The sequence below is a fragment of the Peromyscus californicus genome, unplaced genomic scaffold (genome assembly GCF_007827085.1).
Source record: "Peromyscus californicus insignis strain IS unplaced genomic scaffold, ASM782708v3 Scaffold_16__1_contigs__length_79575227, whole genome shotgun sequence".
NCBI lineage: Eukaryota > Metazoa > Chordata > Mammalia > Rodentia > Cricetidae > Peromyscus > Peromyscus californicus.
The window spans coordinates 59,220,006-59,247,048 of record NW_026294458.1 but is presented as its reverse complement, the minus strand read 5'-3'; the positions used below and the strand labels follow the sequence as shown (position 1 = coordinate 59,247,048).

Below are 27,043 nucleotides of genomic sequence, written 5' to 3'. Positions count from 1 at the left end.
TGGGGCTGTGTGTCACACATCCTCCTTAGGAACAGGTGTTGCTGTCGCCTGCAGCTCATCCGCCATCCGCTGCAGCAGTACTACCATATGCTTCATGTGTACTAATTGTGTTTGTTTTCACAGTCAACGTGGAGTAGCCCTTCACCATGCCAAAGAGACAAATGCCAGCCAAGAGAAGCAAACCGAGAGCAACCTGTCGTTTACTCCTTCCGGTTCCTCCTCTGGCTTCCCCATCCGCAGGGGGAACTCTCAAGCTGAGAGATGTAAATTCTCAAAGATGGCAGATTTTTAGAGAATTTCAAAAGGAGGCAGAAGACTTATGCTCGCCATGCAATTATCAGGTAACTTCTGGTTAAACTTTTAACATGCTGATATTAATTTCACGTAATGGATTTAAATGTAGATCACTTAGGCAGTGGTATCTTTTCAAACAAGCTATTTAGAGACAAGAATTTGAAGACAATTAAATTTGAATTAGAGGCAGGTAGGCATGATTTTCCATTGTTAAGACATAAGACTAGAATAAAATGATTAGCATTTTAGGAAGCAAAATACCAGATCTTAACAACAATATATCCTAAATATCCACTGATTAAGCTCTGTCTGGTTTAAGGGAAATATTCACATGTAAATTCCCCTCCCTTCAGTTTACCTGGGGCTTCCATTACATAAGTCACCTGATGTTCACTAAACAAATAAGAACTTGTTAATTAATTAGCTCATTGAGGATCTTTAATATGCAATTTGCATGCCAATGGTTACATCTTTATTTTATTTTTATTATTATTATTACTATTATTACTTTTTTTTTGGTTTTTTGAGACAGAGTTTTTCCGTGTAGTTTTGATGCCTGTCCTGGATCTTGCTCTGTAGACCAGGCTGGCCTCAAACTCACAGAGATCAGCCTGGCTTTTCCTCCTGAGTGCTGGGAATAAAGGCGTGTGCCACGGCTGCCTGGATGCCAATGGTTACATCTTAAACAAGTTATCTAAATGTTTAGGAAAAATTCTTCTCAACTTTTCCATTGTTTGCCTTGCCTGATTCTTACATTGATAAAGGTAAATTTCAGCATATGCAAACAGGTCAGAAATAATAATTTCCAAATCGAAAAGTAAACAATGGAAGCCATATAGTCAGAGACTTTCAGCAGCTGTAATTTTTATTGTTGGGTTATGTTGTTTTGTTATATAGTGGCATACCTCTCTGTACAAGTGTGCACATGTGAGTGTGTCTGTGTTGGCTACTGGCTGAATCCCACTCCTCTTTAGGGTTTTAGCTAGTTTTTCTCAGCATGATGTGTTTCTCCCTAGGGCTCCAGATTGAATTTCATTCTCTGCAGTTTGACATTCCTTTCTCATGTCTCTGATTATAGCCAGTCTAGCATGTTGTTCCTCCTTGTCCTTCCTGTACACTGGTGGATTTGTGGAGATGAAGAATTGTTTATTTGATGAACATTGGCTACACTGAAATTTTCTGGGTTTTTTCCCCCCAAGTAGTTGCTTATTTTGGAGCTTAATTTAATTAAGATCTTCTTTCTTAAATATAATTATTTTATTCTATTTACTTTTCTTTTGTCCTGGAGTTGCAGAGTTTTTACGCTGTCAAATTATCTTTAAATTTTTACTCAAACATTAGATAAATTCAGCAGCAGTTTGTGTGATGTTCACCAATCTATTTCTTATAAGAATTTGAATTTTTACAATGAAATCAAATTACTAGACAGCCTGGTGCCAGAAATATGTCTCTAGGGTACAGGCACTTGCTACCAAATCTAAAGCCTGAGACTTGAGCTCAGTCCCTGGATTCCACATGGTGGTCTAAGAGAGGTCACTTCTGAAGTTGTCCTCTGACCTCCATAAATACACCATAGCATACACCACACACATACAACCCCCACACAAATAAATAAATAAATAAATGTAAAAATATTAAAGAGAGTTATTGTGGAATATTTTAATAAAGTGACCTGTAGTAAAATCTCTATCTTCCACTCATCAATTTATTCTTGCTTATGTTATTAAAACCATTTCCTCACCTACAGAGTAGACATACTGTAAGATCAGTATGAAGATATTATGAAGATACTTGTTATTCAACAGTGTCTGCAGAATTAGAAGTTTATTGTTGAAAATACAGAACATGATGTTTTCAGCATGATCTTATTATTTCCTGCGCTGAAACCTTACTGTCATGCTACTTCCATGCAATCATACACACACACATACACACACTACAGATTGTGTCATGAAAATGTCCATGTAAGAATGCAAAATGTTGTCTTAACACCGAGGTATCATTCTGAAGCCTAATCCATTCAGTGACACAGGGATGCCCATGTAGTTGCTGCCTTGGGCTATGTAAGCACGCTTCATGATGTTCATACAGCGATCTCATCACAGAAGAATGCATTTCTCAGATGTACTGAGGGTAAATGGTGCATGGCTATCCTTCACTTCAGTTATGTTTGAATGTCTTATATTTGCAGTCCCAGAGACCTGAATTTTGCTTAACTAGCCTAAGTACTTTCAGAAAAGATCACTTATGTTAATAGAAATGAGCTTGGCTAGCGTAATGGATGATACATTATGTGCCTGGGCCTGCCCTTAACCATCCCTCACGGGTGTCAATACAAGATTTTTAGCATTCAGAAAATAAAACTATCTACAAAATGATGGAATAAATTCAATGATAATTTATTGATAAGCTCAGGTTCGTTAAAACTCTTCCCAAACATCCAGATATTCAAAACTTCAGAATAATCAAATATAGGTAACTTCTAAGCAATTTTTCTATGAAGTTTAAAATATTAGAAATGATTGACACATTGTATTTTATCAGTGGGAGTATTAAAATAATGCTGCAATTGATACACTGTTACTCTATGAAGTAAAATCTTGTCCAAATTAAACATAAATAATGCACTGTCTAAACTGCATACTATTTCTGATTTATCACTATAGTAAACTATCTGTCTTAAAATTTAAAATTTAAATGTAAGGGGAAGAAACATCTTGTCACCTCATTGAGAGTATGGAATTCTATTTCATGGTTCTTAGAATGAAATCAACTCCCTGCCTTCACTATCTTAAGATATGTCACAGACATGAGAAAACCTGTGCTCACCTATGAGGGACTGTAAAGCAAAGGTTAAATGAGATAGCATCTTATTCCCTAGGGAACTGTTTTCTGTTATTCTGAAATCATGCTACCAGGGCTAAGTTTGATCTTTCTCATAGCTTGGTACTATGACCGCTTAGTGCTCACAATCTAAAATGAAGCATCCCTGGTAAGTGTTGACATTCATGTGAGTGAGCAAACAAGGACACTGGTACCTGATCTCAGTACAGTAAGAGTTATTTGACATCTCATATTACTTGAGTTTCTAGTCACATTCCGCCCTAACTTCAGAAAGTACACTTGATAGTCTCACATTGTTATATTATTCAGAAATCATATAAATATGTGGTATTCTTATTACTTGTTAGAAATGTGCTTTTTAAAAAAAAAAAAGATTCATTTGGTCAACTGTGGCTGCACACCCTATAATTGCAGCACTCAAGAGGCAGAAGCAGGAGGACATGTGAGCTTGAGGCCAGCCTGGTCCACATAGCAAGTTCCAGGCCAACCAGGGAGACACAGTGAGACACTATCTCAAAATGAAAATTGTTTTTTGTGCATCTGAGATTGTGACAATATTTTATATATATATATATATATATATATATATATATATATATATATATATATACTACCTGAAGTTTTGGTCTTCAAAATACCTTTAATTTTAATGTGTTTGGTGTTACTACCTTCCAATTCCTTTTTGGAGTCATCATATTTCACAGCACATTAGAGAAAACACTGAACAAACAGAAAATGACCTAATATCATGATGGAAATTAGGGTTTGACAGTAAAATAATTTTGTCACTTGCTAATCAACAAATTTGAAATCATTGACAACAGTCTGTAGATATTATATTATTATATTAAATATTTTTTCATATTTTCATTCTGTATATTTATGTGACCATTATTCTTTATTATTGGAAGAATTTTATACTTAGAATGTATAATGCACACCCTTGCATACTTTTACTGATCTTACAGACCCAGCTTCATGGAAAGAGCCAATCCTTCCCATTTAAGCAATAAACACACAATAATGACAAAATTTCAAAGGCTATGCCATCCTTAATTTTTTTCAATACAAATCTTTGAAAATGGGACAGTGCAGTATTTGAAGTTGAAAAAAGAATTTTACTACTATTAAAACCCACACCCAAGTGAGTAACACGTTAGTAGTTTAGCCAACAGAGACTATAATAGCTGATGGCATTGTTGACCAAGGAAAGGGAACATGACTAACTATGGGGATTTAGCCCTGCTTAAAAAAAACAAAAACAGTTTCTCAGCCATCATCAGAGAAGCTTCCTCCAGCACCAGGTGAAAACAAATACAGAGACTCACAGCTAGACATTACGCAGAGAATGGGAGACTTTGGAATATTCAGTCCTAAATAGGATGTCTCCATAAAAATCCCTTCTCTTAGAGATCAGGGAATCTTGTGGAAGAGGAGGCAGAAAGAGAGTAAAAGCCAGAAGGGTTTGTGGACACTTAAAAAAATAAGCTCCTATGAATCAGTAGGATCGACCAACATACCTGTGATATCACAGACACTGAGACAGGTCCTGCACAGGTCTGAACCAGGTGGGATCCTAGAGCTAAATGGAGAAGTGGACACATGCCTTCATACCTAACCAAGGAACTACCTCTAATCAATGACCAATTGAAAGTGAAAATTTAGAAACTTAACAGCATATTTGGAGGTTCCTATCTCATAATGTCATGTCATAGCTTTCTCTTTTTAAAAAAAATTATCTTAAGATAAAAGTTATTTCTCTCTTTTAATCCTACAGGTCCTTTGCATATATATTATGACTTCCAGGTTAGGGTTTTTATAGAATTCCTCAGTGTGTAAATGGATCTGTTTCTTGTGCCTTTTCTTGGGCTCTTTTCCTTCTGTTTGTTTCATTCTATTCTGATGTGTTAGGTTTTTTTTTTATCTTGTTATATTTTATCTTGTTGTTATCCCTTAGAAGACGGGTTTTCTGGAGAGACAGAAGGGTGTGGTCCAGATGGGAGGGGAGGTAGGGAAGAGCTGGCAGGAGCAGAGGGAAGGAAACCATAATCAGGATATATTATGTGAGATGAAAAAAACAGAGGTCTTTTCAATAAAAGGAATAAAAAAGACAAGAGAAATGGCAGAAGGCATTTCATTTTCCGAGAATTGTATATTCTTGTTGTCTTTAATATGAGTTATACATTGTAAGAGCACACAAATGATTCTCTCACAATCTCTGAAGACCATCACGATGACTCACCACTTAAATATAAGCAGTGATTTATTATGTAACACGAAGTAGTACACATACAAACATTTGATATCATAACATGTAGTGTATGAAACCATGGACAGTATTTTGTTTTAAGACAAAGAATTCATGCCTTTCATGAAAGACTGGGGAAGAGAAAAGACAATGATTTAGGAGAAAAAAAATAATTAAAAATTTCAAAGTAAATGGAACTAAAAGGAATCAGTTAAATTCATGATAAACTGAATGTAAGCAAGCAGAATAAATGTATAAGACAAATATAGTAAGAATCGCTTTGGGTAGTTCTTAAAAGTTATGCTTTTTTATCTTTTTCTTCTTTTTTTTCCAAAGATTAGGAGCATATAATTATTAATTGGAATGGAGTGTTGCATTTTTACATATTTTATTATACTATCTATGCTATTCTTGGCAAGCTGAAAACCTTACAAAATAGAAGAGAGAAATACTCCTTATAAATAACCAAGCAAATGCCTTTTGGTTGTTGCTGTATGGTCTCACCTATTTGGAAAAAAATCTTCACTTGAGCATTATTCTGGCTCACCACCCCACTCTGGCCCTGTTTTTCCCTTAATAAAACACTGAAGTACATGGTAGCAGTCAGAATGATAATTTGCTGATACTGTACATTGTTTGGCTCAAAGAACTGTGGAAGTAACCTGGTAGATTTATTTATATAACTGTATACATAATGAATACATCCCATGCCTACCACTATGGTGGATACCAACAATGGCACACAAAGGAAAAGGAAGCAAGGAAAAGAGAGGGAACTGGGAGAGGATGAAGAGAAGCAAAGAGAGGGAGGAGTGGGAAGGAGAAATAGTAGCAGCTAAGAACAACAACAACAAAAAGGGATGATGGAGCCCGTGACAAAGGAATCCACATTGTTGAACAGATGGCTGTTTCTGTCAGGCTCCACTTTCCTAATACACATTTTAATGTTTGGAAGTCATTATCAAATTAAATCAAAATTTGATTTGCATGAATTATTTTAAGCATTAAAGGCACCTATGGATATCCCAGGTGATAAGAGTGCATGTGCAAGTTCCAGTACTCAGGAAGTTGAGGCAGGAGAATTGCTACACAGCAAGCCTAGGCTACAAAATGAGTTCCAAAGTTTAAAGCTATCTCAAGCAACACACACACACACACACACACACACACACACACTCTATTAAGAATTTCAATAAACTAAATGAACAGGTTTAGAAATATTAATGCCAAGGAAAATTTTAATATTTTAAATATTTACACATAAAATTATCTCTTTTTCCTGATTATTAAGGAGAATATTAAATACTAATATATTGAATCCCAGGAAAGTCCAATTTACATTTAGAATACAGCTCAAATGTCATTTCTCTTATGTGTTGATGATTCTTATTTTTACCATGTAAGCTTATCTTAAATTACAGATCTAACTGTTCCCTCTCTTATACTACTTGATATTTCTGACACTAAATCTTAAAATTTCTTTGATGATGCTATTAATCTCCTTCCAAAAAGCTTGAATTTAGATGGGATAGAATCAAAATATGATAATTAATTTCAAAGGAAGAAAGAAAATTAAAAGATAAACACCAGAATGGAGCCAAAAATAATGTAAAAAGGCCCTTCCATACTCATCTTCCCTAAGTGTTCTACCAGTTTCCTCACAGTGAGCATCGTCAATTACTATCTGGGGACAGTAAATCATGTGGCACATTTGGAGTGGTCATGCCCATGGGGAAATGAGAAATGCTACAACGATTTCCATTTGCTCTCTGACTTTGAACTTTAACTGCCAATGGATCTCACTTGATGGAATTTTCTGCTTGGAAGATTTGAACTGATATGCTTGAAATTAAAAATAAAGATTGCATATTTTTTTTCACATGGCTTTGAAGATCAATGTCGGAGAGCTCACCAAATCACCAGTGCTTTTGTTATAACCAGTTAATGTGACCGTTCTTGTGTTTTGCTATATGAACCATGAAAAGACTTGTACAGCCCTCCCCTCCACATGCAGAGTACATTCAGGGAGTTGGGGAATTGTATCATAGAAAGCCTTGGAATGGAGGAAGGTGAAGACAATGTTGCCAGTTAGGCCCCAGGGTAACGTTCATCCCAAGGATAATGTAAAAGGCCTTGCTGATGAGGCTCTGTGAGTTTTCTCTTAGAAGGCTATTAGGGTCCAGCTGTTTGATTGGCTCTTTCATCCGGAGACCACTGGGACCACTTCCACAGCTCCCATTCTGTATAAAGCATCACTCTATCTCTAAATTGGACAGCCCATAAGTCACAGATCCAACACTTCTGGGACACAGAAGGTGAGCTTTAAGATTTAACAGAGATTTGAAATTACCCATCATGTATGTGCCAAGGTCCATCTTCAGCTAAAAATTCAGAGCTTTTGTTCAAGTTTTCCTAAATTCTTTGTTTCACATACAAAGAGTGTTTTTAAATAAAGTCAAAATCTCCATTTTCTAAGTTTATCAGGAAAGAACTTGAAAGAGACTGACTAATGATCAAATTCAACACTAACATTACCTGACTGGGGATATGCAAAGGCAGAATTGAGTTGAGTGAGGTGGGTTGCTTCAGTATAGCACTTAATCTAACGAGTAATAAGTAAGCCCTCCCTTTCTACACACTAAACCATCTACCAATGACTCCAAAAGACAGGACTGTCTCAACTGTGAGGCATCTCCCTCATTTCCACTTCAAATCAAGGTGCAAACTGAATGAATTTGATTTTCTCCCCTCAAATTGGTCATTGGAAACAAGTTGCTAAAATGAACAGGATCAAGAGTCCACTAAATGTAGTAAGTCTAGATAGGTGTTATACTTTTCTATTGAATGTATATTTGCTGGCTTTACTAATTGAAATTAGAAACATTTAAATTTATAAAGCATTGAGATTTATCTTCAGTGCCCAGAACATTGATTATGAACTAATGACAATGAGAAAGCCGCCCCACCCCCCACTTTAGCCTCTACAGAACACATTGTTAAGGAGGAAAGCTGTCCCAGCCTCTTGTAAGTTGGTGAGGTTGCTCAATTTGGTTTAGACACTCTAAGTTAGTAAGTAATGGGCATGAGGTAAAACTGTGCTTCAGCAAGCATATATTCTTGTATTTCAATTCACTTGTAGAAAAACTGTGTCTCTCACTTTCTAGTGTTGTATAAGAGCCATTTCCACACTTTGGCTTACATTCCAGATGGCATCCATTCTCTGACAGTATGGGAAATATCAAACACATATTTTTGAATAGTATGAAATTCTCTTTTAAACAAAGAGTGTACATTCATTTGTTTTGGGGAGTATATGAATATCTTCATTTTTACTTTATCATTTTTAACTTCCATCAAAACACATATCTTTTCATATATTATAATTCACAAATTAAAAAATGAGTCATGTCTCCCTCTATAAAACTCACTATAGCAACATATCTATAAACTCTTGCAATTGTTATAGTTTTTTTAATGTAAGAAAGTTTAGAAAATTTTAAACTGGTCAAACTTTTTAAATAGAGATATTTTAAATTTATACTTTAGTCATTTGTTTCTAATTACTTAAATATTTTCTTAAATTTACTTTGAAATAGAACATTTTAAAATATTGAGTCACAGACAATACTGATTATGACTTAAATTTGGATATTGTATACAAGCATAACATTTCAAATCTAATGCCAAATTTGATTTTAAAATACAGTTGAATTCCAAATCCAAATATACTGTGCTATCTTTATTGTGGAATTTATGATCCTTAGGAAATGCTCAGACTGAAAGTTACAGAAAAGTGAGTAAAAATACTATTCAGAAGTAACTACCCTAATTAATGGGTTCAAATACCAAAGAACATAAAAATATTCATGGTAAAATAAAAACTTTTCAAATACAACATTGTATAAAATGGTGAAAGGGAAGATTATTCAAAATGATCACATGAAGTTAGCATGTTGACATAAAGTATACCACAATATCATGCTTTGAGACATTAAATCTCCATTAAATGACTGAATGCTGGGGTTTCTTCCAGTGTTCTAATTGGCATTATTCCTGTTTACTTCATTTATTCCAGCCACCTGACAGTGCTTGCCAAAATTCCAAATTTAAGTGTTTAAGACTTTGAATCAACTTAGAATTGAACATACTTACTACCGCTTTAGTTTATGGTATCAATTGACTTATTAGTTCCCTAAATGTTGGTTATATAAAGATGTGCTAAGATAAAGTGGTCTTAGAAAATACAGAAGGAACGGCTGAGCCTCATTTATAACTTTGAGAGAGAAAGACAGAGACAGAAACAGAGAGACAGGAAGAGAGAGACAGAGAGGGAAAGAGGAGAGAGACATAATATTTTCATTAAGGACATTCATTCATGCAGAGTATGAACACAACTTAAACAAAGAGGGTGTTTGTTTTCATTTCCTGTCACAACCAGAATCTCTGTTTATATTAACTAAGCTCACAGGAAGAAAAGAAACTAGTTCCTCAGTGAAGGGGAGACAGAGATCATCTAGAACATTTCTCTTCCTGATGAAACTCTGGCAGCTTTACATTAATACAGCCTCAAGAATTCCTGAAATCCAAATCCAACTACTTCTTAGTGTCAAGTGTTTGCCTACCAGTATGTGTATGTACTATGTGCATGCAAATTCCATACTCCCTTCAGCTTATCTGGGGCATCCATTACACAAACCACTTGATCTTAGCTAAAGAAAAGAGCACTTGTTAATTAGCTCATGAATTAGAGGGCCTTGTACCCACTGAAGCTGGAGTTACGCAGAAGGTTGTGAGACACCAGGTATCAACCAAACCCAGGTCCTCTGCAAGAGCAGAAAGTGCTCTTCACCTTTGAGCCCTCTCTCCAGGCCCAAGAAAAGACTTTTAACGGTGATGTGTTTTTACAGCAGTTCCCTTGTCTAGTACTTGCTATTTTTGTGTGCCAACACTGAGGATTGAATGGACAATGGCTTCACCCTTAAAGTTCAATGTCTTACAAAGGATTTTGTGCACCTTTATGAGTTGACTATTATTAGCTTTATACAGGGGCAGGTGTGAGATCACTGGTTCTTTCTAGATAACAACTTTATTAAATAATTATCACTTTGTAATCCACACATTGTTAATTCAGAAATCTATCTTCTAAAACCTAAATAACAGATGATAATACTTTATTTTTCATCTCAAATCCATTTATCATTCGATCAATGAGTTCTGAGGGATAATGCTCTTGTACACTGGTTTAATAGAACACTGATTGGTCAGTAGCCAGGCAGGAAGTATAGGCGGGGTAAGCAGACAAGGAGAATTCTGGGAAGAGGAAGGCTGAGTCAGGAGTCACCAGCCAAACACAGAGGAAACAAGATGTGAAGGCAGAACTGAGAAAAGGTACCAAACCACGTGGCTAAACATAAAAGAATTATGGGTTAATTTAAATGTAAGAGCTAGTCAGTAATAAGCCTGAGCAAATGGCCATAGAATTATAATTAATATAAGCCTCTGTGTGTTTACTTGGGGGATGCAAGTGGGAGAGATTTGTCCCAACCGTTAGCCAGGTTAGGACACAGGAAAACTTCCTACTACAAATGAGTTTTCATTTTTCTCCACAATCAAAAGGGTATCTTTAGCTGCCATTGATTCTTGGTTGTTTATTATTCATATGACATCAAAATATGTCGAAAGTACTTTTTATAAGTGAATAAACACAGTATAATAAAATTTCAGTAAAATTTAAAAACTGAGAGTGAAAGGTTTATGGTATCTTGACAGCTACAAAATTAATTTCTAAACCTGGTTTATGTCCATGTGCATTGAAATATCAAAATAATAGTAATCAACATATAAAAATTCCTTTTATAGGATAATATTAAAAGTTTACAAGAGTTTAGCCTCTTCCTATGTGTGCAAACATTTATTAAATACATATGGATGGTCAAGTATGGAACTTCCATAGGTATATTTATGGATACAATAAAAAAAATGATACTAAACATTTTAAATTCCTTAAGGGCATAGGACAAGTGGATAATACACAAAGTTCAAAATTCAGTATTTTAGAAAATATTAAAACACATCAAGAAACAGGTTTATAAAGTATTTTAAGACATCTGAATCTGCAAAGTAAGTTACATTAAAACTTATGTTCAGGCTAGCAAAATTACTGTGATATCCTTGAGATGAACATTCAAATACACATTCCCTCTGGATTCCATATGTTGTTCAACACTAATTGCTGGCATGGTTCTAGTTACACAAAGCTAAATAAATAAGACATCCAATTAGCATTAGATTAAATTTGTGCAGCCAATCTTCATTTTCTGTCCTTTGAAAAAAATACATTATACTCTTTTATTCTTTAAAGACATTAGAATCATTAAAGCATGAAAGGACCTGTGAGATACCATTAATTCACAGCTAGGAACTGAAAGTATCCTCAAAAGTCATTGAATTTTCAGACAAACCAGATTAATTCTCAAGCCAAATGATAATTTTCAGAAATGATTGTTATTGAAAAATTTAACAAATTAAATTTTGGAGAGGTGGCCCAACTGCTGAAGTATTTTCAGTGCAAGCATGAGGATAGGAGTTTGATCTTCACCCTAGTAATGGAGAAATGGAGATGGGGTGTGCTGGCCAGCCAGCTTAGCAGAATCAGTGATTCAGTGAGAGGTCTTATTCCAAGAACAAGGTGGAGAGAGATTGAGAAAGAGACACAACATCAATCACTGAACTCCATATGAATATGTGCATAGACACAGGATCATGCACACATGCATACACTCAAAAATAGATAAAAAAATGAACTCTTATTTAAATAAATGAAATTTAAGTTGACCAAGACTCTAGAGTTACCATATAGAGCTTTTAAGTAAATGGTGCTTTTTTGGTGACTCATTTGGTGTTATCCATTACTTCTTCCATTATTATTTAAATGTTTATACTTATTTATTTGTCTAAGCTGGAGGTGAGAGATGGGTATGTGTGTGTGTATGGATGGGTAGGTATGTATACTATGGTATGCTTATGGAGGTCAGAGGTCAACCAGCTGAAGTAGTGTCTCTCCTTCCATTATGTGAGTCTCAAGGATCTGAGTCAGGGTGCTAGACTTGGCAATATGTGACTTTACCCACAGAGCCATCTCTCTGGTTGGTATGCAGGCCATATTTGGCAATATAACCTGTCATATTTGGCTATTTTTATTAATTTTACATCTTCTGGACATTTAATTTTAATCTTAGGGCAATAAGTATATGCATAAGATTCTACAGAAATGTAGAATAATGATAAGAAAGGTATTATCATTCCAAGAAACTACAAATGTTTTGAATACAATTTTACAAATATTGAGAATTTTTCTTGGTAGACCAATCTACATATTTGTTTACCTTTATAGAAACAGATATCATACATCTATTCTTTACCAAATTTCACCATGAAGAGTATCATTTATCTTGTTGTGAAACAGAGCATTCAACATCGATTCTTACTGCAAAGTACATACATTCACAATCCATCTGTGCATAAGCCTGGCTGAACATACGTGTAAATGCATTGGTAGATATAGCAGATGACCTGGATTCTCACTTCATTGTGCAACTCTGCATGTTCTGCGTCCAAAGCACTTGGAACTTGAGATTTTGTGCTTAAATGCGGTCCAGACACACTATGCCTACTTCACATGGGTTTTATGAGTTCTAGTGAGAACAGTCATTCAAGTGCATGCTGATTAATGTTCTTTTTTTTAATCCTGTGCTTCAATATGCAACATACAATACTTCAAACCAGATGTATAATGGAAAAGAACTTGAAGTATATATTAACTAATAACAGTAATATGGGAAAGCATAGAATTATTTTTGTTAAAATTTTATAGTAAATCAATACTTAAAAATGAATAGTTCTTTAATTCAGCCACCACTGCAATTTATATAATCGGGTAGGTTTTTTTTTTAAGGTATTTTAGCTATCGTAGAAGAGCCAGGTAGTGATTAGCAAATATTTTATTTACATGCCATACTTAGAAAAATATAACTTTGAATAACTTTTTAGTATTTTAACAATACATGTGTTCTCTAAAAGAAGATGTGCAAATCTCACCTTAAGGATAGAGTAATAAGGTCACTAACGCAATTGATTCTGTTTTCCCATTTTGTGTGACTACAAGAGACAAACATTTGATGACATCAAGTGAAAAATGAATGTTTGGAAGAATGTGTCATTGGTTGGGTAGCTATATACTCATAGCTACCTGTTTGCCATGAGGTCATCGGTAGCTCGACTGCCTGTACCATATTATTCTGCAGAAGAACAGTGTGCCAATTTCCCATCTTTTAAATGTTATTTCTATTTCTATGTTCCCCTAAAGGCATATTTTTCATTCCTTTGAATTTTAATCTTTTTTTTCCCTTGAGATAAGGTCTACCATGTAATCAAGAATTTTCTCAAACTCCTGGTAATCCTATTTCAGCCTCCTGGTGGCTTGGATTGAAACCTTGAGCCAAAACATGCAGCTCTAGTCCATCAATACATGGCATAACACATTCTGTTTCTTCAGCAGTACTGCCATAAGAAAGAATTAGTGCATATAGGGATCTCTAAGGACAACTCCTCTGTAGGACCGACACAGGAACAACCTGGACAAACCTAATCTGTGATGGACAAGAATGAGGCCCATTTTTGTGAACCAGAGACAGCAGAAAGGAGATTGGAAAAGATATTTAGTATATACTAAACCACGCCTCAATTTCCTCAGAATGTATGAGTTATCATAGCAACTACCTCAACTCAGAAGTCCAGAAATTTAGTATTTATTCATAAGCTAATTTTATTTAGACACCTCTCACTAAAGCTAACACTTCTGACCAAATAGCAGCAGTTTAGAATTTGAAAGCTGAATTGACATTAATCAATAACAATTAATGGTTATTTACTGTGCATCTTCAGATGCATATGTGTGTATATATGGTATGACTCACTTCCTTAGTAGCCAAGTCATTTAATTTTACTGAAACTTAATGTTACATCCCTATAGGAAACTCACTATTTTCTACTTCAAACATTGTTATAAGACAGAAAGAGAAGATGTCTGTCTAAAGAAGTGCTTCCAACATTGGACAGCAATAGAGCAATGTCAGACTACACAAAATTACAAAGTATATTAAGGACATGTATATATATATACCACTTTATGGTGTCAAAACTCATCAAGTCATTACATCACCCTATAAGGAACTCTACTATCATTACTTAACCAAGTTTAGACCCGAAGAGATGACACAATTGTACAAGGGTACAAACAGGAAAGGTTAAAATTCAAATTTGATGTGACCTTTTAATTTTAAGGCTCAGATTCCTAACCTTGACGATATGTGGCCTCTTCTGACAAGAATTTTGACTCACTTCCTTAGTAGCCAAGTCATTTAATTTTACTGAAACTTAATGTTACATCCCTATAGGAAACTCACTATTTTCTACTTCAAACATTGTTATAAGACAGAAAGAGAAGATGTCTGTCTAAAGAAGTGCTTCCAACATTGGACAGCAATAGAGCAATGTCAGACTACACAAAATTACAAAGTATATTAAGGACATGTCATCTCCAAATATCATAATTATGTCGCTGCAAAATGTAGTTAATAACTTTCAGTCAATATCTCTGAAGAGAAGATTCAAAAGTCAGTTCCTATGTCAGGCAACAGTTTCCGATTTAAATTAAAATGAATAATGCTTCTCAATCACATCTCCATTTCTTCAAAACAAGACGAAGATGGTGACTAAGAAAAAAATCAGCTTATACTTCAAATGTCCCCTGAAAGTTTAAAAATTCCTCAGTTAGCATATTTCAGTATCTTTAGGAAATGGGCCATGTTTATTTTTTCTATATGTGACTTGAATGCTACTGTACAAGTTTTAGTAATAAGTATTCTGAATGGCAAAGCTTGTTATAGTTAATAACAGTACTTACAAGTGATAAATATGAAATATTTATTCAAGTTTTCAATTTCTTACTTTTGCTTATCTTGAACAATATTTCCTACCATGGAATATTGTTTTATTCTCCATAGCCATGGCATGAAGTTAGGGGGAAATAGTCAATATAAAGGTCAAGTATACATCTATACTCTGTTCCTGCTATAAATAAGAAATGAAACTTCTGTAATTTATTAATATTCCTCCATGTGTTTAATTAACCTGAAAAAAAACCTGACTCTTCCAGATGACATTTATGCATTTACATGCTCAAATTCATGTTTCTCTTTATGTATGTTGGAAGATACTTGACATTAAAAACTACAGTGATTAATCACACAATAAGCAAATAGATCCTGATTATTACCAACTATGATTTAGTTACCAGTTCTAAGTATTATATTGATAATTATTACTTATGAGCATCAAGCACCACTGCATTTAATAAGACATTTCTGTTTTAAAATGAATAAACAGTTGACTTATTTACTCTATCCATGTGATGATCTATGGTACAAGTAAACATTCCTCATTACGTTGCTGTGAGTATTCATTTTAAATTCATCAAAATCTCAGAGGCAAGCAAGGAGTCTGAAAAGAGAGAGAACTAAAGAATGCCAATGAAGAATATATTGGGATACAAGCAGTCACAGAATAATCACAGCAAAGCTGTGTGTATGTTACGTGAACTTACAAAGTTGTAAACCAATGTCTTTTTAAGACCCTCGTAGTTCTAAACAGTTTACCCAAGACAATCCCTAGTGGCCAATAAAAGTCCTTAGAGGTAATTTTTTACCACGTGTGTAAAGTTCTTAGAGGCCTATTTTATAAGGAAACATAATCAGACAAAAAATAAAATGTTATATATAATGTGATCTATATGATTTGTTTTATGGTGGTGTGTTAATGAGCCATGACACAGTAACTCTTTTTATCATGCTTTAAAATTGAACAGAAGCATAGCTGGTGATTTATTTTTCCCCTATTTGACTTTTTATACATATGCAATATCATTGAAACTCATTTAAATTCATGTGAGTTGGATTGCAATTTAAGGTCTAGGAGGATTGATTTCATTAAATATCTTTTGTTTAATCAAAAACTCTGAACACACATGAATATTCCAAACCAGTATACTTTTAAGATTTTCAACACTGGGCTGTTAATTATCATAGTGAGGAAAACGTACAGAAAGGCTTTACATTAGAAATCAGTAAACAAGTTAATTGAACAAGCTGGGCTCAAAGTCCGAAACAAACCAGTTTTATTTTTACGGCTATCTTTTACTCATGTTACTGTGAGTCTACATGCTTCTTCCCCGCCAGAGAGTGTGGGGGGGGGGCGGGGGGGGCGGGGAGTCTTGGGAAGATCCATGCATGGCTTTTGCAGACATCTTTTAAACATTGAGATTTACAATGTCGGCTAGTACTTTGATCTTTTCCTGCTGAACTTGTCTGGCTTAGTAAATGCAGAGGTAAAAACATCTTGGACAGAAGCCTCTTCCAACAATCCAACAGTTTGAGGTCCTTTCACCAATGACACTGGCTCCTGGCTACACAAGAGACATGGGGAAGTGGAGGCACAAAGCGGTCTGCAAGGGAAGGTAGTTGTCACTGATGTCATTGACATTTCTCCATTTCTCATAGGACACTTTGTGCTTTTTGTAAGCAATAACCACTCCTTTTAATGTAAAATACCTCCCTGCATTTTTCTACCAGTCGACATATGGAGCTATAATATCTTTAGTATATGTGGATGAATATTCTGTAAGTCTCAGAATCAGGGTCAAATTGCAGGGGGGAGGGGTTGTCTCATTTATTGTAAAAAATTTCATTAGCATCTGATCTCTCTCTCTCTCTCTCTCTCTCTCTCTCTCTCTCTCTCTCTCTCTCATCTTTCTCTGTTCCCCCTCTCTCACTTCTCCCCCTACTGTGTTATTTAAAGAGACTGTGTTTGGAAAGATAACACTTCATGGATAAAAATTACAGATTTCATTCTTGCAAAAGGAGTTTTCAAGTCATGATGGCAAAGCATTCACAATTTGATGATTTATTTAGTTTTTGGTTTTTTTTCTGCTTTGGACATGTAGAAATCTGAAGTGAAATAATAATAAAAAATATTAAAAGATTTTTCCAAACTAAAAATCATGGTGAAATCTCATGCAAATGAGTGAGGCATGCTGGGAGGTTCAACTCACAGTTTGTGAGTGCACAGAGGTGGAGGTAGTCAGGATTCTACCCTTCAGGTAAACAACAAATCTTCCAGAGGAATTGTGGGGGAAAGACAGCTCTGCTTCTTGCCTTGAACTAGGATTGCAGTGAAGTTCTCCAATGAGAAGCTGAGCAAGCCAATGAATACCAAAATAAAGCACACACAACCATCTCAAAACTGGAACTTCAATTTGCTATCTATTTTATAAACATAGATATGCTTTGTGCATTAATGTCCATAAAAAGCACATAATCTCAGATAGGAACAAAATATTAGTAGGCTGATATGAAAACGATTTGCTCTAATCATATAAATTAATCATATAGCTGTCAATAGAAACCTTAACAGATAAGAGATATTCTAGATTTAATACCAGTTAAAGAAAGAAGTACTGAACTGACTGACTGATGTGGCACAGTTTCATCATATTACAGAAAATGTCCACCATCTCTTCACTTCTCTGTTCTAAAAAACGTCTTCATGTGAATAAAAGAATGCAGAAGGCTATGGAATGTGTTTCACAAAAACCAACACAATTTAACAATAAAACCAAAAAGGGCAGTACAACAACAAAATTCACAACTCCATCTCATCTATGTGCATAAGTAAAAAATCTTTTAAACACATATCAGTAACAAAATCAAGAAATATATTTTGCATTTATATACTATGTAGTATACAGTATATATGTTATATTTAGAACATTAAAAGAAGAAAAGTAACCCTAAGGAAACAGGTGATTTCCTCCCTCAAACAATCTAATTCTATGATTTTTATAAATTAGTAGATGATACAAGTTAGACATATAACCACAATGGAGGTGTTTAAGTACTTACTTGTGGGAAGTGATGAATTTCAATAGATTCAGAAAGAATGTTCTTCAGTGTCCTCTCTTGCAAGACTTTGCCTTCCTCCCCCATCCTCCCTCCTGTTACAATATATGGAATCTATAATCATGCAGTATAATATACACTTTCCTTAGTCAGTGTATCTTCTCCTGGTAGAATCTAAACTCAAGGAATGGATTATGATATACATATTGTTGCATGTTCATTATCTGTATGCTCTCTTTCCCTGAAAAGGTTGTTCCTTATATGTGTGCTCAATCAGGCAGTACTATTGAAGTTGGGATCTGAGAGTGGTTGCCTTTCAACAGAATCTTAATTTTCTTGGAAAAAGGAGATATCAAGGTAAAATTTGGAACTTAACTTTTTAAATAGCAATAAAACTAATCTGTGGGATAAATGGCTGGAAAGACAAAATTTGGAATCAAATGTCACATTTTATTTTTTCTAGTAATTCACTATCATTTTACTGTGTTTTCCAAATACTAGTTGGTACAAATTTAAGATGTATAAAGATGTTTATTGTACCATATTTAGTTTTAATGGGACTTAAATTGAGAACTTCTAACCGTGTTATTTTTATTATCTTGGTTTCCTTACTAGATATTTCATAGTAAAGTGAAAGTAAAATCTCATTGTTTTTTATACTTAAAAAAAATAAATTCAGGAAGACTGATTTCGATGGAACTAGAAATATCATCCTGGGTGAGGTAACTCAGACCCAGAAGGACAAACACGGTATGTACTCACTCATAAATGGATACTGGATGTAAAGCAAAGGATAACCAGACTGCAATCCACAGCTCCAGAGAAGTTAGGTAACAAGGGGAACCCTAAGAGGGATGCATTGCTAGCCCTGGGAAGGGGAAATAGATGAACTCTCCATGAGTAAACTGGGGATGAGGGGTGGGCAATGGAGGGCAAGGGATGGGGGATGAGAACATAAGGGAATGGGATGGTCAAGCTGGAACAGGGATGGAGTGGGATAGCAATGAAAGAGATATGATAGAGGGAGACAGAACGGGGATAGGGAGAAACTGGATGCTAGGGAAGTTCCCAGGAATCCACAAGGATGACCCCAATTTAGACTACTAGCAGTAGTGGGGAGGGTGCCTTTACTGGCTTACCCCAGTAATCAGATCGGTGAATACCCTAACTGTCTGTCATCTTAGAACCCTCATCCAGTAACTGATGGAAGTAGATATAGAGATCCACAGCCAAGCACCAGGCCAAGCTCCAGGAGTCCAGTCAGGGACAGAAGAGGGATTCTATGAGCAAGGGCATCAAGGTCATGATGAGGAAACATACAGAGACAACCAAACCAAACTAGTGAGAACTCATGAAATTTAGACAAACATCTGTGGAGCATCCACAGGACTGGACAAGGCCCTCTGCATAAGCAAGACAGTTGTGTAGCTTGATCTGCCTTAAGGGGCCCCCTGGCAGTAGGATCAGGATTCACCCTTGGTGCATGAGCTGGCTTTTTGGAGCCCACTACCTGTGGTGGGACACCTTGCACAGCCTAGAGGTAAGGGGAGGGGCTTGGACTTGCCTCAACTGAATGTACCAGGCTCTGTTGACTCCCCATGGGAGGTCTTACATTCTCTTAGGAGGGAATAGCATGTGGGTTGGGGGAGGGGGAGGCTGGACAGGAGGGAGGAGGAAAGAGGGGGATCTGTGATTAGTATGTAAAGTGAATTAAAAATTTCTTAATAATTAACCAACTAAATAAATAAATAAATTCAGGGACCCAATATACTGAGGAGCATTGCTCTATGTTGCCATAGAAACCAATGGAAACCCAGCTCAGTGATGAACAACCATATTTGAGCTCTAACTTTGTACTTTGCATTTTAATGATCTAAACAAGGCTACTGTTAACTTAATATTTTTTTCCTGCTTCTGAGTCACACGACAAAGTCTTCCCATACTCCTTTAAGAGTTCCAAACCCATCTGGGAGTGTTGGTGTACACCTTTAATTCCAGCACTCAAGATCTCTGTGAGTTTGAGGCCAACCTTGTCTACGTAGTGAGTTCCAGGACAGCCAGTGCTAGATAGTGAAGCCTTGTCTCAAACAAACAAAAAGAGTTTCAAACCTGCTGTATTATGGATTGTGGGATGTATGAACTTCATACTCAAGAGGACCCATCAGTATTTTCATGTCCTTTAGCTGAATCTTTGACTCCTTAATACACTGTGCAGTTTATGAAAGTATGACAGGCAATGCTTTCTACCTGCTTACCTGTTCACCTGACGAAAGTGTACTATTCCTAGTTCAAGAGCTTCTATTTCAAATAATAGACGTAAAGGATGCTAACATGGGCCAATACCTCAGTCCTTCATTGTGTCATCAGGAGAAAGTTAATGTCATTGTTAGGATGTAGAAAGTAACAACAGTATTTAAAAGAAGTTACATTTAAAAAAATATTTAATCAATATAATAATGTTTTGAAGTTATGATTAAGAGGATAGCCATAGCAGTGTATAAACTGTGTGGAGGGAGAGAGATCAGGGGTTCAAGGTCATCCTTGGCTACATAGCAAGTTGGATGCCCATTTGGGATAACTGAGACCCTGTTTCAAAATTAAATTAAGAGGATAGTGAAGAATGTATATAAATATGTGACACAATTAAAGTATGGAAGTCTTCACTTACCAAGGTTAAACCCCTAGTATATAGCTGCTTTTAGATATGAAAAAATATATATTTTACTAGTAATAGGACTTGACTTAGGCCATCAATTCTGACTGATTTCTAAAAATTGTGCTGGGTTGCAATTTCAGCAAAAGAAACGTTCATGTATAATGTAGAAGATTGTGAGTTTCTGGTGAAAGTTTGGCCCGCTCTATACGGCCCTTTCAAGTCTAACTTGTTATGAAGCATACAATGCATGCCTGAATGACCTCAGATGGATAAGACAATAAGTTAGTTGGTGCCTGTTTGCATTACAAAGCCAACACACTGCTACAAGACGGTGAAATCTGCAGTGTGTTAACTAGAGAAGAAGGCTGCTGGCATTTATTAGGTGTCAACGTTTCATCATTGCTTTTCTGTAATCTATTTGAGGTTTTATTAAGTCTGTCCTTGTCATATTCCATACTACATTTCCAGAAAATAGTCAGGCAAGTTGGACAAGCTGGAGAACCACAGTCCCCCTTCATCAGTGGGATTGTGTACCAGGACTCCTAGCACATCCTTGAAATCAAGGATTGAAGTAATTTTTTCTTAGTTAGCAATCCTTACACAGGTAAGTTTTTTGTTTGTTTGTTTGTTTTACAAAGCTGAGAACTTCCTCTTTCTAACGTAAAGGAGGCCTTTTATCACTTCTCTTTGGTATACCCAAATTGTCAATGAGACTATTCTCTCACTTTAAGATCATTAGTAACCAAAATAGATTTAATTGAACACAAACACTGGGATATTGTGAAAGTCAGTCTGATAATCCAGATGGCTACTGTGTAACTAAAAATAGTATATACAGCTTGGGTGTGCTGGACAGAGGGATGTTTAATACCCTAGGGCAGTAACAAGATGTCACAAAAATCACACTACTTAGAGCGGTATGAAACAAATGTACTGTACTGTTTATTTTTAGAAAAGGCTACTTAATATTTTGGGATCATGGTTGACTGTTAAAAATTAAAACCACAAAAAAAAGGTGTTTCATACACAAAGCGAGAAAGCTTTAGAGCTGGAAGTGTATCTGCCTACACCCATATCCAGTATGACACCATAATTGGTGTTATTTTCTCCAAACCAAATTGTCAAGATTTCTCTAACTACATGAAATGACAATTATTGCCCCGAATGATTAAAAACTAAGAGGGGACTGCTCATTGCTCTTCATCCATAGTGTACAGTCTACAACTGTTTATTACAGCAGCATTGAGATAGGTGTGACTTTCTTTACAGGAAAATGTCACAGTTAGAGTAAAGGTATTTCATAGGATTCTAAATTCCAAACAGTTAAACTCTTGGAACTCAGTTTGGCTGATACTCAAGCCTCAAGGATAAACACTAATGAAAACAACATAACATGATATTATGTAAGGGGTTAAATAATACTGACCTTAACTATATGGTGAATTCTGTTGGGGGAAACAACTTTAAAAAGAAAATCTAATGGTCTACTTACAAGTTAAGAGTCATGGTCAAATGATAGACAACTTGCATCTTGGTTTAACTTTAAAAATACATTTTAGAAACTGTAAAGAAAGCCTTACTAAAATTAATTCTATTTTTAACTGAAGTCTTGGTCGAAAACCTATTATGGTTATATGGTGTGAACTCTTTGTCCAGAGTGTACACAATTTACATGCTGCTTACTCTTTTGTAGTTGATAGCCACTTTGGTCATAATATGAGGAGATCTTTGGTAAGATGAATTAATGACGTACTCATGTGATAGCTGAGAGTTGATTTAGGACAGAAAAAAAATCAACTGTATAGCATATGCAACCCATAGTTTTTAAATATTTAGTTAAGCAAATTTAAAAGTCCAAGGGAGTGACAGAATTTGAATGAAAAATGAGCCAAAGGCATGGAATGGATCAGAAAAAAAATTACTTTAAAATTGGACTTGAAATGTAAAATCCTAAACTAATGAAACAAAGAATCCATTTACCATCATGGAGGCCTAGCAGCTTGCTTAAGCTATTGTCTCCAGCCAACATGGAGCTCAATGTATCCACTTGAACCCATCAGGATTTTAAGGAACTTCTGTCACATCTTGAGGAAGTGCATGGTCTGTCAGTTACCTAGACATACTTGACGCTAAATGTTTAACAGAGGAAGTATTTGTTTTTGCTCACTGTTTGGGAGGATTCTCTCCATGGCATTTGACTCCATGCACTTGAGCTTGGAACATCGTATTGATAGAAGCATGTGGTGGGAAAGGATCTTTTTTTTTAATGAATAGGAAGTAGAAAGACTATGGCAGGAAGGGGCCAGCCACAATGAACCTCAAAGGATATGTTACCCCCTACTATTTTCTCTACACAGGTACTAACTCCCAAAATATCTAGCAAACTCCAAAATAGCACCACCATCTGGGAGCTAAGTTTTAATGTATAGGACGCACTTACATCCAAACTTTAGTACATTTCTTTAGCAAAGTATCTTTCTAAGCATCATATATTGAGGTATATTAGTACAGTGAACACGGAATGAGTAGAGGAGCTTGGTGGAGAACATGAATCTTTTAAAAAGAAAAACTAAAGAAAGGAAAAGAAAACTGATCAGGATTAGAGTAATTGCTTTCTTAATCATAAGAAGGAGAATTCACTCCAAAGCATCCCTGGTCTGTTATCATGGAAGAGATGCCTAACAATTTCATCAGGGACAGAATGGGAACCATTGGCTCAGTGAACAGAGGGGAAAGACTTCTCATTTCTTCACCATGTAATCACTCAGAAAGTGGAGGCCTAAGAGTCGATTTGTAAGGGAGGGTATGTTGTGGAATGGGAGGGAAGGAGATTGAAAGAATATTTAAATAAACTTTCCATGATTCTGCTACATTTTGGTCTGTCAAAGGCTGTACAAGAAAGTTTATCTTCTATATTTTTTTCTAAAACTTCTGTATATAGCTAAAAGTACTGTATATAACATGTACTAACTAATGCATGCAAAATGTACATTTACTTAGAAAATAACATGAAAGTCCACATGTATAAAAAATGTGCCATTTACATTCAAGATGAGGATTATAAATAATTTCTCTATTTCCCATTTATTTTGGTTTTCTGTCTTATGCGACAAACACATTTGTACAAAAATATATAATTTAAAAATATGATATAAGATTTCATTATTCTTATTATTGTCTCCAGTACTATATTATTAGAAATAGCTGGCACAACTTCAGTTATCTGGAAATGTAAATTTTAATTGTGTGCTTTATCTGTTAATATCTGACCAATAACCCATTTCTCTACCTAGTCTTTCATTTTTTTCACTCAACCATTTTTCTTGCTAGTTCTCAGAACTTTTACCTCAAACAAGGGTTACCTTAGACTTGAATGGTTCTTATATTAACAATCTAAAAGATAAATAATCTAAAAACAACTTCAATCATTTTGTTTAATACATGTTTTAAAATAATAAGATTGCCATTTTATTTGGAGGGAAATGCTTGTAGATGGCAATCAGAAATGAATAAAATGATTTCATGTTTCCTATATGCCAAAGAGAAAAAAAAAAGACTGCAACCTCACAAAGGGGAAAGATTAAAAAAAAACTAAACAAACTTTTAAACACTGATTATTGTAGATGAAATTCTAAACGATCTTATTAAATAAGAAACACAGAGACAAATGAAGAGTTAAAAGCCCAGAGATCAGAGCAGTAGCCAAGAGCTAAGACCACCTTATCTTACCATTCGCTGCCATCCTTCCCCTGAGAGAGAGACATTCTTCCTGTGTCCTGTCTTTTTATTGCCTTTCTGTTCTGCCTTCTCATTAGCTCTAAACCCAACCACATGACTTCCTCGTCACTGCCTGTCTATACAGACCTCCAGGTCTCTATGGTTGGTACTGGGATTAAAGGTATGTGTCACCATGCTGGTTGTGTCCTTGACCACAGAGACTCTGCCTGCCATGTGATCGGATTAAGGCCATGTGCTACCACTGCCTGATTCCCACTTATGGCTCGCTGTGACTTCTGATCTCCAGGCAACTTTATTAACATACAAATAAAATCACATTTCAGCACAAATAAAATATCACCATAGATTATGGTTTTTAACCCACTGCTCACTAGCGTGTTAACACAGCAAACCAGTTATACAACATACCCATGTAGAAACAAACCCATTTTTTTTTTGTAAGTAAATCAATGCAAGTAATTGGACACTCAGCTCTGAGTGATAACTAAACAGTTTTAGAAGAAGATCTAAATGATAATATCTTTCTGCACTTTCATAATATAAAAAAATGAATAAACAGTAACAAAAGACACCTCCCTGAAGTTAAAGCAATCGGGAGCAGCAAAGCAGACGGGCAATGAACTCACTGCTTGAACACACTTATGTGGTGAAAAACAATGCTCATGCAGAGAAAGTTTTACAACAAGATGTTCACTGTACTTGTCTGTGGCTGTAACTCAGTTTTGCTCATGACATGTGAAGTCCTGGGTTCGACTCCCAGTATATCCAGCAAAACAAACAAATAAACAACAACAAAAAAATCCCAAGCAGTTATATGTTTGTTTAAAATTTTGTGTTGTTCCTGTTTTGAGACAGGATCTCCAGTCGCTCTTGCTCACCTCACATCCTGTAGGAAGCTGAGAATGTCCTTGGATTACTGATCTTCTTTTTTTTTTTTTTTTTGGTTTTTCGAGACAGGGTTTCCCTGTGTAGCTTTGCGCCTTTCCTGGAACTCACTTGGTAGCCCAGGCTGGCCTTGAACTCACAGAGATCCGCCTGGCTCTGCCTCCCGAGTGCTGGGATTAAAGGCGTGCGCCACCACCGCCCAACGGATTACTGATCTTCTTGCTTCTCATAGTGAACACTGATACCACAGGCATGTACCACCATCCTAATCTTCAATGATGTTATTTTAAACATGGTATGACAGCCTATGTTGACTACCAAAGGGAGGCCTTACCCTCGATGATGAGATGATGGAGGCAGAATGGGGGTAGGTGGTAGGGAGTGGGAGAAGAGGAGGGAGGGGGAACAGGGGTTGGTATGTAAAATGAAAGAAAATATTTTTAATAATCAAAACATATATTAAAAAAGAAATTAAAATTCACCTTTTGCTCCCAGCTTCATTTATGGGAACTAAAGTAGGTTAAGCCCATGTGCTCTAATATACATTAATTTAAGAGTATTTCTACTTTATGATTGTTAAAATTGAGATGACTTAAGGCAAGTATGACTTACAATTGATGTGAACATTTATATTCAAAATTTTCTATTCAAAAAAACTCATAAACTGTGGATTAAGATACCTTTGCCATCATCTCCTCTTTTTTTTTTTTTTTTTTTTTTTTTTGGTTTTTTTTCCGAGACAGGGTTTTCCTGTGTAGCTTTGCGCCTTTCCTGGAACTTGCTTGGTAGCCCAGGCTGGCCTGGAACTCACAGAGATCCTCCTGGCTCTGCCTCCCGAGTGCTGGGATTAAAGGCATGTGCCACCACCGCCCGGCCATCATCTCCTCTTTAAAAACACTCACAAACTAAAAACTCTGCTATGGAGAATATGAAGAACTTTCAACGCTTGCTTGCTACTGAATGTGTTGTGCAGCCAAGCATAAAGGGACATTCTGGTTTACATTTGGGAAGCTTGTTGTATACAATATTACTTTTCCAAGTATAATCTCTACATTAAATTGGGAGTTTATAATTTCTGATTTAGTTGAGAATTTTCAAAATTGTATTTTATAGACATTTTGCAGGGCTTAATAGGAAGCAAAACTACATTGCATGTGGAAGTGCTTAGCTGAAATGATTATGTAGGACAATTGGAGATTTTTGTTATTGCTTGTAAATTTGTTTTTGTTTTTGTTGTTTAATTCACCCTTGTATTTTTGTTCTTTTATTGTTTGAGAATTTCATTCATGCATATAGCATGTCTTGATAAGTCAATTTCCTCCAGAGTTAGTGATATTATTAATTCTATACCTATGACAGTTGCAA

At 35.6% G+C, this 27,043-nt stretch overlaps 2 long non-coding RNA genes across 16 annotated transcripts in view; one reads left to right on the top strand and one right to left on the bottom strand.

The window, feature by feature from the left end:
- The window catches only part of LOC128112176 (uncharacterized), a 35,788-nt gene extending 33,116 nt beyond the window's left edge, over nucleotides 1-2,672 (top strand). For all 11 annotated transcript variants that reach the window (XR_008218874.1, XR_008218879.1, XR_008218878.1 and 8 more), the window contains one exon: nucleotides 124-2,672. This is a non-coding gene — a long non-coding RNA (uncharacterized LOC128112176). The remainder of the gene's footprint in view (nucleotides 1-123) is intronic.
- LOC128112177 (uncharacterized) overlaps nucleotides 1-27,043 on the bottom strand; it is a 610,610-nt gene that overhangs the window by 353,134 nt on the left and 230,433 nt on the right. The gene's annotated exons all lie outside the window — the stretch shown is intronic.